Source organism: Pteropus vampyrus, unplaced genomic scaffold (genome assembly GCF_000151845.1).
Source record: "Pteropus vampyrus isolate Shadow unplaced genomic scaffold, Pvam_2.0 Scaffold28, whole genome shotgun sequence".
Lineage (NCBI taxonomy): Eukaryota > Metazoa > Chordata > Mammalia > Chiroptera > Pteropodidae > Pteropus > Pteropus vampyrus.
This window is the reverse complement of record NW_011888809.1, coordinates 2,106,509-2,120,925: the sequence shown is the minus strand read 5'-3', so window position 1 is coordinate 2,120,925 and position 14,417 is coordinate 2,106,509. Positions and strand designations below refer to the sequence as shown.

The 14,417-nt window shown below is 35.3% G+C and overlaps 1 non-coding gene across 1 annotated transcript; it reads right to left on the bottom strand.

Annotated features, from left to right (window-relative positions):
- Positions 1 to 14,009: 14,009 nt before the first annotated feature.
- LOC111737573 lies at positions 14,010 to 14,128 on the bottom strand. The gene has a single exon (XR_002779477.1). It is a non-coding gene; the product is annotated as a 5S ribosomal RNA (ribosomal RNA).
- Between the last annotated feature and the right edge of the window lie 289 nt (positions 14,129 to 14,417).

Sequence of the window (14,417 nt, the reverse complement as noted above, 5' to 3'; positions counted from 1 at the left end):
CAGGGTTTCATTTCTAGAAATCTGGGCTGGAAACAGAAGCAACAGTTTGTATAATCCCAAGAATTTGCTTATGCCAGGAAGCTGTAAGGGTAGCACAAAGTGGGTGTGATGTAAAGATACTGCTACTACATAAGACATCTAACTGTTAAGAGAGTCTGGGGTCAAACTACAATTTTTGTTGAATTTCCTGTTTTCTGTATATGTGTTAATCTTTTGGTGGGCAGAGGATTGGGTTGCTGAGGTGCCGACTGGTATATATTGTGAAAGTGTTGGCAAAAGTTCACGCTTTTGTTCTGTAGGGAAGGGTGATAAACAAGCCTAAATAATTTAAAGATGTTCCCAGGATGGAATGTTCTCTGCATGTACTCTAGATCCTGCTAATCCAGGGCTAAATGTTGAGTAAGTGATGAGGGTGGTGTAGAGGTGCTGAACCGTGGTGGGGAAGAGAGGATATTGGACTGTATATCAGAATATGATTTAGAATTGTTTTTTTAGAACATTTTAACCTTCCTTCTCTGTTGCCATCAATTTCACATATCTTCTTTTAGTGAAATACTATCTCTATTCCTTTAATTTGTCTTTTTTGCCTATCCTCCAAGGGCTCCACATTGCTCTAAAATGTTGCTTGTCTTTCGGGGTTGGCTTTAAACCATATGGCCTAAAATAGTCTTCATTTAGAGCAAGTATGGGAGGTCAGTACAAGTACACACCACCAAGTAGAATCCCCTAAGTCATGGTTTGTAGGAGAGCCTCAGGATGCTCAATATTGCTGTCCTGGAAGTGATTTTTGCCTTCTGCATGTGATAATCACAGGAATTCTCACAGGGCCATTCACTGCTTTCATGGCAGAGGTCCAAAAACATGTGGTGGGCTCCTTTTTACAATTCCTGCAAATATTAGGCACAGAGGGGACTGTGGGATGGGATGAAATACATGTGTTTCAGGAGTTGAACGACAGAGCACTATATCCAGTCCGGTTTGCAGAACTGTACAAATTTCCCCCCACCTTGTACAAGTTTTCCACCTAGACTGTAGGGAAGGACTTTATTGCTACTATCCCACATTAACCAGTAGCTTAGCCCTTGGTCACTGAGGGTGGTTATTGTGGTCTCTGGCCTTTTTTCTTACTGTTGGAGGTGAGGTCTAGTTATTCCAAGCCTTCTCTTTTACCTTTGTATTTTAGTTAGACTTTGTGCCTTTCTTTCAACATGGAGTCCGAGGTCATAAAATGGATTAGTGGCAACCAGGTACCACTCTTGGTTGCTTAGTTTAAGAAGGAGGCGCAGGTTGTTTTCCTGTGTTTAGTTCTGGACAATGTTTTGTGGGTATACAGTATTTGAATTAATATAGAGTATTAGAAATGATTATATTTCTGCAGGATACATGGTTGGATAAGATAAATTATTACAAAACTCTGACACCAGCATATAAATCCAATTCGAGAAGTGCAACTAGAGTGGGTTGTTGTATCCATGCTTCCTCCCCCGTACCCCCATCTGCAACACAGTAATTTTGAGTCTTCTTGAAGTGACAGGCTTTTAGAAAAGCTTAGTGTAGTTTTCATATTTCAAGGATAAATAGCTTTTGCCAAAACAGAAGCTTTAGTCACCCAAGGAGTAGAACATGAAATTAATCAGTGTAGTCACCCCTCAGTCTTAGATGTATTTCGATCTAATCACTCCTTGTGGATATATTTCAGTGTGGAAGGTGGGGAAGTTTGGCTTTACTAAGAAGTCTTGAACCTGACCATTGGGAACAGACAGACTGGACTGATAATAGTAGGTACAAGCACAGAGATGAAATACACCTATCAACAGGACCAGAATTCTAACTGCACTGGATTATCCAGTGTTTCTAGAGTGATGCTTCATTTTTGCTCTTCTGACACATAATTTTGAGGCAATTTTTAAGCTTCTTTTGTAAGTAGAGGTTTGACCGAACAGGAAATGGTGTCCTGATCTCCCAGATACTTAGTAGATTTAACCTTGGGCAAGTTATTTAACCACACTAAACTTCAGGTTTTCATGTTTAAAATTGGAATAGTGTACTGACCCTCGTATTGTTGTGATCTTAAAATTAACTTGTTATATTAAATAACAAGATATGTGGAGCATAATGATTGGTATATAGTAAGACTTTAATACTTATATTTCCATAACCTAAACACATTACTATCTAATCCATCACCAAATTCTCTGAATCTTTCCTTTGCAGTTTCTTGGATTTCCTCCTTTATTTCTGGTTCCAGTCATTTTGCACATTGAGTAATGAATGTCACATCAATTTTGTGGGCCTCAGTTTCTTTATTATTAAATGAACATGTGGTCTGATTTCACATTTCTTTTTATGCTAAAATTCTATGATTTGTAGGTTTATAGTTGTTTGCCTGCATGTATTTGCCTCTTTTAATTCAGCCTACATATAAATGCTGAAAAAATTCCTTTCTAAAATGTTTTTTGATGTTATTGTTTTTAATGGAGACTCTGTGGACAGATTTATCAAATGTAAATTATTTAAACTGTTCTTGTATTTCTCATTCCAGAAAATTTGCTGCAGATGGCATATGCAGAAATGCTTTGTAAACCGTAAAATGATACACAAGTGAAGACAGTATTATAATCACAGATATCTTCTTTGATTTTACATGTTTCGTTTTCTTTATTTAAATTGTATTTCCTTTTCCTTTATCTCTTGACCTTCAAAAACCGAGTCAAAGCTGGTATGTTCTCTAGAAAGCTTGATTTTTATCACTCCCTTATCATCAATTAGTTTGTTCTATATATTTTTTCCTTTCCTTTTTTTTTTTTTTGAATGAGATTCTCTTTTCAGTATACGTTGAATTGGTTTTTCTAATTAGATTGAGAAATCCTTGAGCGGGCATGAACCACAATATTTACAGTAAAGGAGCTTTAATAGTAATTTAGGACAACCTCTTTAATATTACAGATGAGAAGACTAAAGCCAAGCATATGTAGTAATTTTCATGCGTCATGTGTGTAGTAGCATTACTTGGGCAAGAACTCAGATATTTGGCTTCCAGGCTTCTTTACAAGAGTTACTTTTTGTATTTGAAAGTTATTGCAAAGAGATTTAAAATTTTAAGAATTCTAGTAAGCTTTTGAGTAATGTATAAGATAGGAGGAAATGAGCATTTTTATTTTTTAGCCAAAAATTGATTGTCAAATATTGTAATAAGGAATTAATTAAGGCTGCTTTCTCAAAAACTACAAAAGCACCTGGAAATGTCTGCTTTTCATGTATGGCCCTCATTCAGAGTCAGCAAACACTTACTGAGTGCTGTCTCTGAGACACACTGTACTCAGGTACGGTGCTTGCTCTGCTTATTATATTTTGTAAACAAGGAAATAGGGCTCAGGGAGGTTAAGTGACTGGTGTAAGATTGCATAGCTTGTAGGTATTAGGGATGACATTTGAATCCAGGTCTTCTGACAAAATCACAAGCATACCTTTAAATTGGCTTCTCTCCAAGCATGTTTGCCACACTTGGCCACATTGTAGCCCTTTTTTTTTTTAACTTTCTGGACTCTGTCTGTTCTGTAGATGCACTGGGAACTCCAGCAATCTCATTGCTTTCTGATGACCCAGGAGCCATATATATGAGTTACTTAATGCAAGTGTCACTTTAAGATTTTTGTGCTGTTTCTCATCTCACCTTTGTACTTTAGTAATGTTGATTCTTTGGTGCTTCTGTTTAGGTAAGCTTATCTTTGAATGGTTGGTTTTGGGTTCTTAGCAATAAAATACTGCCTCTCAAGTTTTGTTAGTATTTCAATAGCTAAAGCTTAGTTTGTTTGTTTTTTCATTTGGAATAAATTGCTTGGTCATTCTCTGTTTCTACTTGTATTTTGAATGGTTGATCTTATTCTGATAGCTTTAATTTATTACATCTCACATTTTTAGTTTACCTATTTGGTTAAAACATTTACATGATTTTATTATAAAGCACAGATTTGATTGTTTAACAGTAAGAGATATTCTATTGTGAATGTATGTGTGTGTGTGTATATAAAGATAACATACCGTATTTGACCAGATAGTTGAAGGATGAAATGTCCTTGCTTTTTGAAAGCACCTGTTTATGTAATACTGGCTTTGGTGAATTTGTAGGAAAAAAGAGAAAGTTATTTGTTCTGCAAAGTAAGTCATAACTCGCTCTCCATTCCAGATGGTACAATAAGTCTGTAATTGAATTTCTAAGTAGTCACTCAATCATTTATTCAAGACATAAGTATATGAGTACTTACTTTGTTCAAGGTGCTGTGTTGTAGAAGATAAGGCAGTTAAATGATAAGATATAGACCTTGTTCTTAAGGAGATTATGACCTAAGAGAGTTGATAAGATGAACACACAAATACCTATAATACTAATTGAATGTGATGAGTGCTATGAGAGAGGTACTAAAATAGTACTTTGAGGATTCAGGAAAGGGAGCAATTATTTTTCTGTGAGAGGAATCGGGGCAAGTTTCTTGGAGGGTTTGGTTGTGGACAAGAACATTGAAGGTGGGGGCATATCTCTGTATTAGTGAGGGTGAGGAGAGCAGTCTATTCAGGAAGATTAAATAACAAAGGTGAAAGGACAGAAAACCCAGGGGTTATTTAGGAAGTAATGAATGGGGAAAGTGCAAGGAGGACTGTGGCATCCGCTGAAGTGGGGAGGGAACCAGATATTCGAGGTGCAGGATTTTAATGGACGGAGGTGGGGCACAGCGAAGTATGTAGATCCAATGACAATAAGAAATGTCAGTTTTCCAAATTTATATGGATCTTTTTTTGACAGTATTTACACACCCAATTTTGTATTTTCATAGTTTTAGAATGTTTCCATATGTAAGGGTTACCACACTGGGAACTTATTCACTCATTTTTATGTATATTTGAGAATAGACTGTGTTTTTTTTTTTTTAATAGAAGTTAGTACAAAATCTTTTTCAGTGTCTTACACTATTTTTTTTAATTGGTAGTTATTTTTTAAACAATGTTATCATTTGGCATTCTTAAGAAGATTCAATGGACTTGTCACTGTATAAGTGAGATTGGTCATGCAAGCTGAAAGCCCCTAACTCATTATAGTTCATGATTTATTTTACTGGTTTATTTATGCCCTGCCGTGATCCAAAAAAGGATTTAAGGCAGGCTATGTCATGAAGAGTCATAGACCTTGTTCCAGCCCTCTCTATTTGACTGAACTGCTAGCCAACATTATGCTGAGGGAACAGTGTTGAAGACAACTGGTGTCACAGAATGTGCTGTAATTATGTCTTTTGCCAAACCGTTAGTAATTCAGTGATGGATACAATATATTATAATTGGAGTACCTTTAAAGATAACGCCTTTAAATTTTGGTAGCATGCAAGGGAAACTAGTTAGGAGGCACTGAAGAGAGCTTTGACCCGTGGGAGCCCAGGCATATTGAGAGCAGTGGTCTCTAGAGTATGGTTTACATAAAATTACCTGGAAAATAGGAGAAATATTTGAGGTCTTTGAGGAAGTTGCTTTACTTTCAGTCCGTTGTGATGTTTTACAGTTTATAGGGGTGTAGGTAATTAGATTTTTGGAATCATTATTTTAAATAGTAGATTCCTAACATTTTATACTGTAATGGGGAGTCATCATGCAGATCTTTTGTATAATATTTCATAGAAATTAACTGGTATGTTGAGCAAAGGACTTAGGAATTGTCTAACTTAAGGTGATGTACTCATTTTTCTTTTACAAAAACTCAAATGCCCCAGATTTGCTGACAATTTCTGTGACAAGTAGCTGTGAGGCGTATGTTACCGAGCAGATATTTATGAAAAATAAACACACTTGGTCTGTCTCTTTGGGGTGATGATAAGTTCTTAACAGTAACTCAAAAAGTAACTACCTTCGAAAACAAAATTCAGTGTTATGCTGAGAAGTTATTGAAAATGGGTATTTGGAACTATATCCATCATTATTGGATTTAACTGTTCAAAATGCATGTGTTAACTTTAAGTATGTTTTTAAATATGTACTTGGACTTGGAAACAAAATTTTCTAACCTGTATAAAAACCTTTGTAAAAAAAGAGTTTTAGTGGTTTTGAACCCATCTGCTGAAAATTTAAAAAGCCAAGACCATCTGATTAGTTAATAAGAACAACTGATTGTCATCAGGAAATATGGAAATGCACTAGCTAAATTTTAGCAAAAACCTTTGCATAAATGGTGAATGGGATTGAAAATTGAATATCATGTTTTATTCAGTGCAGCAAGTGATGCAAGTCTCCCCTTTGATTTTATTCATCTTTGTGAAGTCTGTTTTTTAGCTATGATAGCCATTAAAATCAAATAAAATAGTTATTTTTTAATTATAAAAATGAACTTATTATAAAAATGAACTGAATTTAGAACTAGACTTTCAAATTGCTATATTACAAAATGTGAAAACAAAATTAAAAAATAGCAAACCGCGTAGTTGCAAAAATTGTGATATAATAACTTAATATTTATTAGGAAGAACACAAAACTGTGTCATCAGTAAGTAAGATAAATGTTTAAAAATTGTTTTTCATAATAAATTTTCTTTTAATTTTGATTTTTGTGTATGCTTTACAAGGTCATAATTTATTGATCTGGTGTGCACGGTATATAAATTATAAATAAATAAATATACATATATGGCTTCCTATTCAAAAACGTTTTAACTGTTTGGTGTATGATAAAAAATGGTTATGACTTTATAGCAAGGGTTCTTAACTAAAAATTCTCGGAGTTCATGGACTAAGAGTTTCTAGATAAGCTTTAGGGAGTCTGTGAACACAAATTGTAAAATTTTGTGAGTCAATGCACTTTTCTGAGGAGAGGGTCTGTAGCTTTTACCAAATTCCTGAAAGGGTCCATGACCTTCCCAAAGGTTAAGAAACTCTCTTGTTAAGGACTGGGACCTCAATAACTCCATTCATCCAATCTTGCCCTCTTGCCAAGTTTAATGGATATATCTGATGTCATTACTCAAGCCTTCAGTGTGACTGGATTTGCAGTCTGTTTTTCCATTTTGCAATAGATGGGATTGCAGTGCCTTTGGCCTTTACAGATGTTTGAATTCTATTTGTTTCATAACTACCTGGCCATCATTACTTGGGTGCTTTTATATATCATTTCCCACCTCTGTTCCCCCAAACCCCAATAAAAAAGAGTAGATCTTTTGTTTGAGTATGGAGATGGGAATGCATACATGTATGGAAGAGCTTAGTATCAATTCAAGTATTGGGAGACCCTGCTGGGGTAGGCTGGAATTCAGTTACTGTGCTTTAAACCTCTTTCTAGCATCTAAATCTCAGCTTTCAGAGTCCTTTAGGGTCTGATTTGACCTACACTAAAAACATTTTTCAACTTCTCTCAGCTCCGTAGATCTGTTCCTCCTAGCTTCCCCTGGTCATCCTTCTAATTTAGGCCTACTTACTACGATAGTGTCCAGAGTGGTCTCAATGTCCCTGGTGAGTTTCTTCTTCAGTTGGTCCTAAATTTTGTTTTGAAATGATCATTGTAACTTTGATTTTCATTGTGTTACTTTGCTTAAAAACCTTCAGTGACTCCTCATCATTGTCAAGATAAAGTTGTTCCTTAGCCTAGGATTTAAGCTTTCCAGTGTCTGGCGTCAACCTACTTTTCTCGTCTCATTAATCTCCCCCAATAAGCTGTTCGAAATCCAATTGGCAGTTTACTGTCCCCTAAACATCCCTTGGACTTCTTGGTTTCCACCCCTTTATATATTCCTTTCCCTAGAATATTCTCCCTTATCCTAGTCTATACCTCCTAAAATTCTAGCTACTCTTTAGGGCTCAGTTCAGCTCAGATTCCACTTTGCTTTTTTAAGTGTTCAGACTAAATTTGAAAGTAGTCTCTTCCTTCTATGAACTCCTTTAATTTCTAGTTTTCTTATTATTCATTTGATACTTTATACTGCTTTGTACTGTGGAATTTTTTATTTTCATGTGTCTTATCTCCCTAATTAAGGTATGAGAATGGCAGAAGGGGATCATGTTTTATATTTTGTCCTCTGCAATGGCTTATGCATGTAAAATTAAAATATTGGCAAGTTATATTGATTAAATCATAATACTACTTATTGATTTAGAGAAATAGACCTTTTTGTATATATGCCTAGAATATGCATACATAATATCTAGGGAATCTTTTTATCCATTTTAGAGTATTTGAGAAATTGAATTGGAAATCATATATTGCTTGGAGAACATGTAGTCCTTACAGCATAAGAAGTTGGCTGTTAAGAGCTATGTACACAAGTCTGAGGTAGCCTGGTCACTCATTATTCTCCAATGTAGAACCCCACCTGCCATGGGTAACAGAGAAACTGTGTTCCTTCCTCTCTCCTTATCTGTGCTAAGGACACAGATTCCTAATGTCTTGAAGATTACTACACTTCTGTTCAAATTTTTCAACACATTCTTCTCAATTAAAGTACTTGCATTTGAATGGTAATATGGGGCACCATGATGTTATTATATCTTAGGGTTTCTGCCCTTCAAGGAGATTATAATCCCTATAGGGGGGTCTCATTTGCTTCAAATCATACATGAATTTAAAAATAATATAAAAGATGTCATGTGGGAATATATAACTAGTTGCTGAGATATGTGGAAATTCCTCTAGCATTTACTGTTTTTAGCACTCACAATCTATCAGGTAATTTTGTTTCTGCTTTTATATGTGTCTTCTCACCAACCACATTGCATATTATAGAAGGTAGAAGCCATTTATTATACTAGTTATGTGCCAGTACCACAGTGCTTTCATAGTGCTTTACTCATAGTATACATATAGTGTGTTCCTGATCATGCCTTGGAGCCTAGTGTGGTCTGGGTAGGCTTCTTGGAGGAAGTGGAATTTGAATTAGGTTTGTAGGATTTAGAGCGATGCTTATAGCACAGTCCCATGGAACTTGAAAAAAAGGATTCCATAGTTAAAATAATCAAGTGCATTTGGTACACTGTCTGTAACATGGACACTCCTTGGTTTCTGTGCCTTTCTTTGGCTCTGAAGTGACCCATATCACTTCCTCTTATAGCAAGAAGTAGTCACAGGATACTACTTAAGGGGCTAAGAAATGCTGACAAGAATATGAGTGTTTGGTGAGCGGTAACTGTCTTTGCCTCACCAAAGCAGAATTGCTTTCTTTCGAAAGATGACTATCAGAATCAGTAGGCCCTGCCTGGAATCACTGAAATAAAGAGGAATTGTTTTTATGTGTCAGTCTAAATGGGATTTTTATTACTGAATTTATTTGTAAAAAGAACTTGCAGTGTTGAATAGTAGTGCTTGGGGTAATTAAAGGAGAAATTTTACTAATGTCCTCTCTACTTGAGGGGCAGGTATTATAAATTGTTTTAGTTTAGATGGTTTTGCTATCATCTTTAGAGTTGATATTTGAAACAGGTAGAAAGTGATTGGCTTCAGTAAATCTGATCCAGAGCCTTTCTACATGTAGAGTTTGGCTGGTAAGATTATGGGGTGAGAAAAGTGAGAGAGAGTATAGAGGGCTTGCAGATATTGTTGGAAACCTTTTACTGTCTGAGGATTTCATGAAAATTTCCTCCTAGGTCCCTGAATGTCTTTTTCTTCCCTCTCATCAGCATATTGCTAATTAAAATCTGTTTTCTCCATTTTTTAATTTGTCTTTTAATGTTTGGTTTGATAAGGACTGTTGGGTGGTGGTTAAAATGTTGGCCAACTATGCAAGATTAGGAAGCCCAGATCCTTATTTATATAGGAGGCTTATTTTTTCCCGAAGTCATCAACCTGAACTTTTTAGACCTTTGGCTTTCTTTTTGATGGCATTCCAATAATTTTCTTTTCAGATTAAAAAAAATAAACATATGTCATACATGACTATATTCATAAAATTCAAAGAAATGGAAGTATATAGAGTTAAAAGGTGACATTTTCTGTAGCAAATTATATGGTAGCTGTTAATTTAGGCTGTCTACTATCAGGTCACAGTATCCTCCCCCTTGGCCAAGGGATGGGCAGGTGATCTAGGCTTGATCTGTCATAATTCTCCATTCCTTTGGACACAGTCATTGCTGCAGGATGGCCAAATGACCAAAGCAGGTTCAGATTTGTTTTTGAGATTGAAAAATAGATGTTGAATAAGAGACAGACTCATTTAATTGTCATAGTTTGCAATTCCCTATCTTATCAGATGTTTATTGTATATTGAGTTCCCCCCACCACACACACAAAGCCTCTCTTATTCATATTTGTTCACTTCCCTTGTGGGATGCTTGTCTTTTTTTTATTGCTTCCTAGCCATATATGCTTATGATGTAGTTGTATTTACACTAACTAGGAATGGCCTTGGTAGGCAGCCGACCCTGCTACTTAGTTGTTTCAGAAAGAAGGATATGAGATACCTACTATTCCAAACCCAAAACCTACATCATATATATACAAACATATACATATACACATATATATACACACACATATATATGTTTTAACAGATATTTCTAGACAGTTTATATCTAATAAGTTTACATAGCTGCCCAATTCATTTAGTAAGCTCAGGGGTACGTGTCTCAACTGGATTCTCTGAATGCTTAATTGAAGTAGTTTTATGGCAAAGATAAATGTTGGAAAACTTATGTTTTGAGAATTTTCTGAGTCAAAATCATTGTGACTGTATTGAATGGTATATAGAAAACTTAGGGACTCAAATGGCAGTTTTTCCGTTTGATACAGAACCACTTTCAGAGGAAAAATTTGGCCCTGTAAGAAAATACTTTCTTGACTCATCTCTGCATAGAGGTGGGTTGGCTGCATACTTAGACATCTTTAGTGGTTAGGTTCCTTAATTTTCATAAGAGAAAGTTAACTCGATTCTGCACTTGATTATGAAAGTATATAGTCTTCCTGTAGTTGTCAATATAGAACAGCTTCACTCTAGCAAGTATATATTCATTTACTTTGCTGCCCAATTCTTTCAAAGACCTAGTAGTCAGAAACAATACTCTGAGAATTGCTTAAATAAAACACATTTAATACATTGCTCTAGAAACAATCAAAATTTTTACTTGGATCAAGCCAGAATACCAGAGAGCTATGTATACTGATTGCATTGTTTTAGACTGGAGTAGAATTACTTTTACAGAATTGTTACTTGGTATAATGCAATCAGCCTTTATTGAGGGCCATTAAAAAAAACAGCTTTGTAAAATTTAGTACTTATTGTAGAATTGCGAGGATATTAATCTCCTTTATCTCAGTATATTGATGTTGTAACTGCTGTTACTATTATTACTATTAGCAGCTGATCTGCAGGACTAGGACAACACAAAATGAGCTAATAATTGATAGACAAATATTAAGCACTTAGCTGAAGGCAAGTGCTTTTTGCCCAAAGGGAGACACCATTATGGAAAAGAGGTTATGTAATAGGATTGTGGACTCTGAAGCCAGATTCCTGGGCTTGAATCCTGGCTCTGCTACTGCCTGATTGTGTGTTACTTAACCTCTTGGTGCCTCAATTTTCTCACCTATTAAATGGGGATGATAATTGTACCTACCTTCACAAGTTTGTTGTGTGAATTTTATGAGTTTAAACACATGAAATGCTTAGAACATGGCATGGCCCAGGACAAGTGCAATGAAAATGAGCAGCTTTTGTTTTTCCTCCTCATTTAAAATATGGTAGTAAGATACACATAGCAAAATTTACCATCTTAACCATTTTTGAGTGTACAGTTCAAGCCGTTCTTGTTTTTAATCATCATTATTATTAGAACCCATGTAGTAATTTTTTTTCCAGGTCTTGGTACCAGGAAAAGCTGTGTTTCCTTTGACCAGCTGGTTTGTTCATATTACGTAGTCATCATGACTCTTGTAACCTGTGGTATTTCTCTCTTTGCGAGGGAGCTCAGAGTCAAATGTGTGGCCTTTCCCTTTCAACTGTATAGGGAATGGCATATAGTTTGTGTGGTAAATTTACCTGTGACTTCATCTTATTTTCCTCCCTTATTTTTTCTTTGCCCCAATCTTGTCACTTCTTTCTTTTTAATTCTGTTGTACTCTGTGAGGTCTCTCAAATCCTTTTTGGAATAATATGGAAATAAACAAGTAATCTTCATTACAACATGTGCCCATGTTGAAATTTCAAATTCATTGTCATTTAATTTACCTTAAATTAGCTGCTTCTTGATGGTAGGGAGGTGCTAAAATTTTCATTAAGGTATCTCAAATCTCATCAGAGCAGGTTACTTCTGGGGGGGTTATTGTTGACAGCTCATCCTGTTGATGGTATGGGTTTTCTTTTAAACTTTAATTACAAAAGTGTTTCTTCTTGACTTTTCTTGTTTGTTTTTTCCCTTGATCTTTGCTCCAGCTGTCCCTTATAGATTTTTTATTTTATTTTATTTTTTGGGGGTGGGGTGGGGAGATCATTTTAAGAACTTTTAAACCCTTAGTCTTTAAAAATGCTCCTCAGAGCAGCAGCTACCGTTCATTTAGTGCTTCTTTTACACCAGGTTCTGTGCTAAGTGCTTTATTTATATGCATTGTGTAATCCAATCGTCATAACTACCCTATAAGTCCAGGCATCTTTATTTTGCAGTTTGCTTGGCTGAGAAGTAGTGAAGCAGGGATTCAAGCCTTGCTTGATTCCCGTCTTGTGCTCTTAATTGCTTGGTTCTCCTGTATCTGTGAAAAGGGGTATAAATATAGCTGCCTTGTCTATCTTGTGGGGTAAAGGAGAAGTTGTGTCTGAAAGTGCTTTGGAAAATATCATAGATGTTAAAATGAGAAGTGTGCTGGGCTAACAATACACAAGGAAAGGTGGATAGTAAAGGTCTTTGCCTTCAGTTAAGTGATAGTGAAAAGTTTGGATGGAGAGAACCTTCTGGCCATTTTCTAACTTCTGTTTGTATTACTATTGCTGTTGTCAAGTGGGAGAGTTACCTTCCCTTGTAAAATTTGCCAGTGATAGAAATTTTATGTGTGGTCAATGTCACATGTCAACGGTTGCTTAAGAGTCTCTCGGTGATGTCTTGGTTTTACTTCATGGGACATATATGTATGCTTAGTACAGATTTTAGTATAGTCACAGTTCTTTTTCTAAAAAGGTAAATAATTATTAAAAGTAGGGGAATTTGTAACATTGTATTTCTTTAGCTGAATAGTGGTTGTATTAAATATGTTAAAATATTTTCAATGCCTTTTTTGTATGTCTGAGTATTTTATAATTAATAAAACCATTAAAAGACTGATCACTGATGTTTGCATGTGTAGTAGACTAAGAAAGGAATGGGATATGAGCCAGATGGGAATTAGAGTGAAAAACAAAGGAAAAAAGAAATGTGTATAAAATTAGTACCTTTAGGTCTAACCATCAGCAATTTATCAATTTATAACCTTCAACAAATTGTTATGATAAATGGTAATGAGTACATAGAAAACTGTATTGAGAAAAGATCTGTGACCATTTCCAGCTCGATGGCAGAGGGGATTGTGTTTGATGACTGATATGTGCCTGGCGCAGACATGCAGAGTGTAGGAATATGTGCTTTGTTTTTGCTAAATCTTGGTAATGTATTTATCAGAAAGCCACAGGTTGATCTGGACACATATTCTTGGTATATGCTTCTTGCAATTCTGTTAGTCTGATTCATGTTGTCATATTATATTTACTATGATGAAATATCTAGGATTTCTTTACAATGAAATCCTGTGAAATCCTAGATATTTCCCCAAGAAAGATTTCCTATTTATTTTTATTAATGATTTTTTAGCTATAATTCACATACCCTAAAGTCACTCTTTTAAATTATACTATTCAGTAGCTTTTAGTATATTCACAAAATTGTACAACTATAATCACTAATATCAGACATTTCATTACCCCCAAAAGGAATCTCATGGATTCATATAATATGTGACTTTTTGTGTCTGACTTCTTTCACCTTACCTAATATTTTCTTTTTTATTGTATTTTATTTATTTATTTATTTAAAGCCTACAGCACCTGGTATTCCTAGGTGGTCTCCCATCCAAGTACTAACTAGGCCCGACCCTGCTTAGCTTCCGAGATCAGACGAGATCCGGCGTGTTCAGGGTGGCATGGCCGTAGATGCCTAATATTTTCAAGTTTCATTCTTATTGTAGCATGTGTTGATACTTCATTCCTTTTTTTATGGCCAAATAATATTCCGTTGTATGGCTATACCACATTTTGTTTATCCATTCAACCGTTGATGGACATTTGGGTTATTTCTACTTTTTGACTCTCATTAATAATGCTACTATCAACTTTCATGTTTAAGTTTTTGTATGGACATGTGTTTTCCTTTCTTTTGGTTATATACCTAGGAGTGGAATTGCTGGTCATATGGTAACACTATGTTTAACATTTTGAGGAACT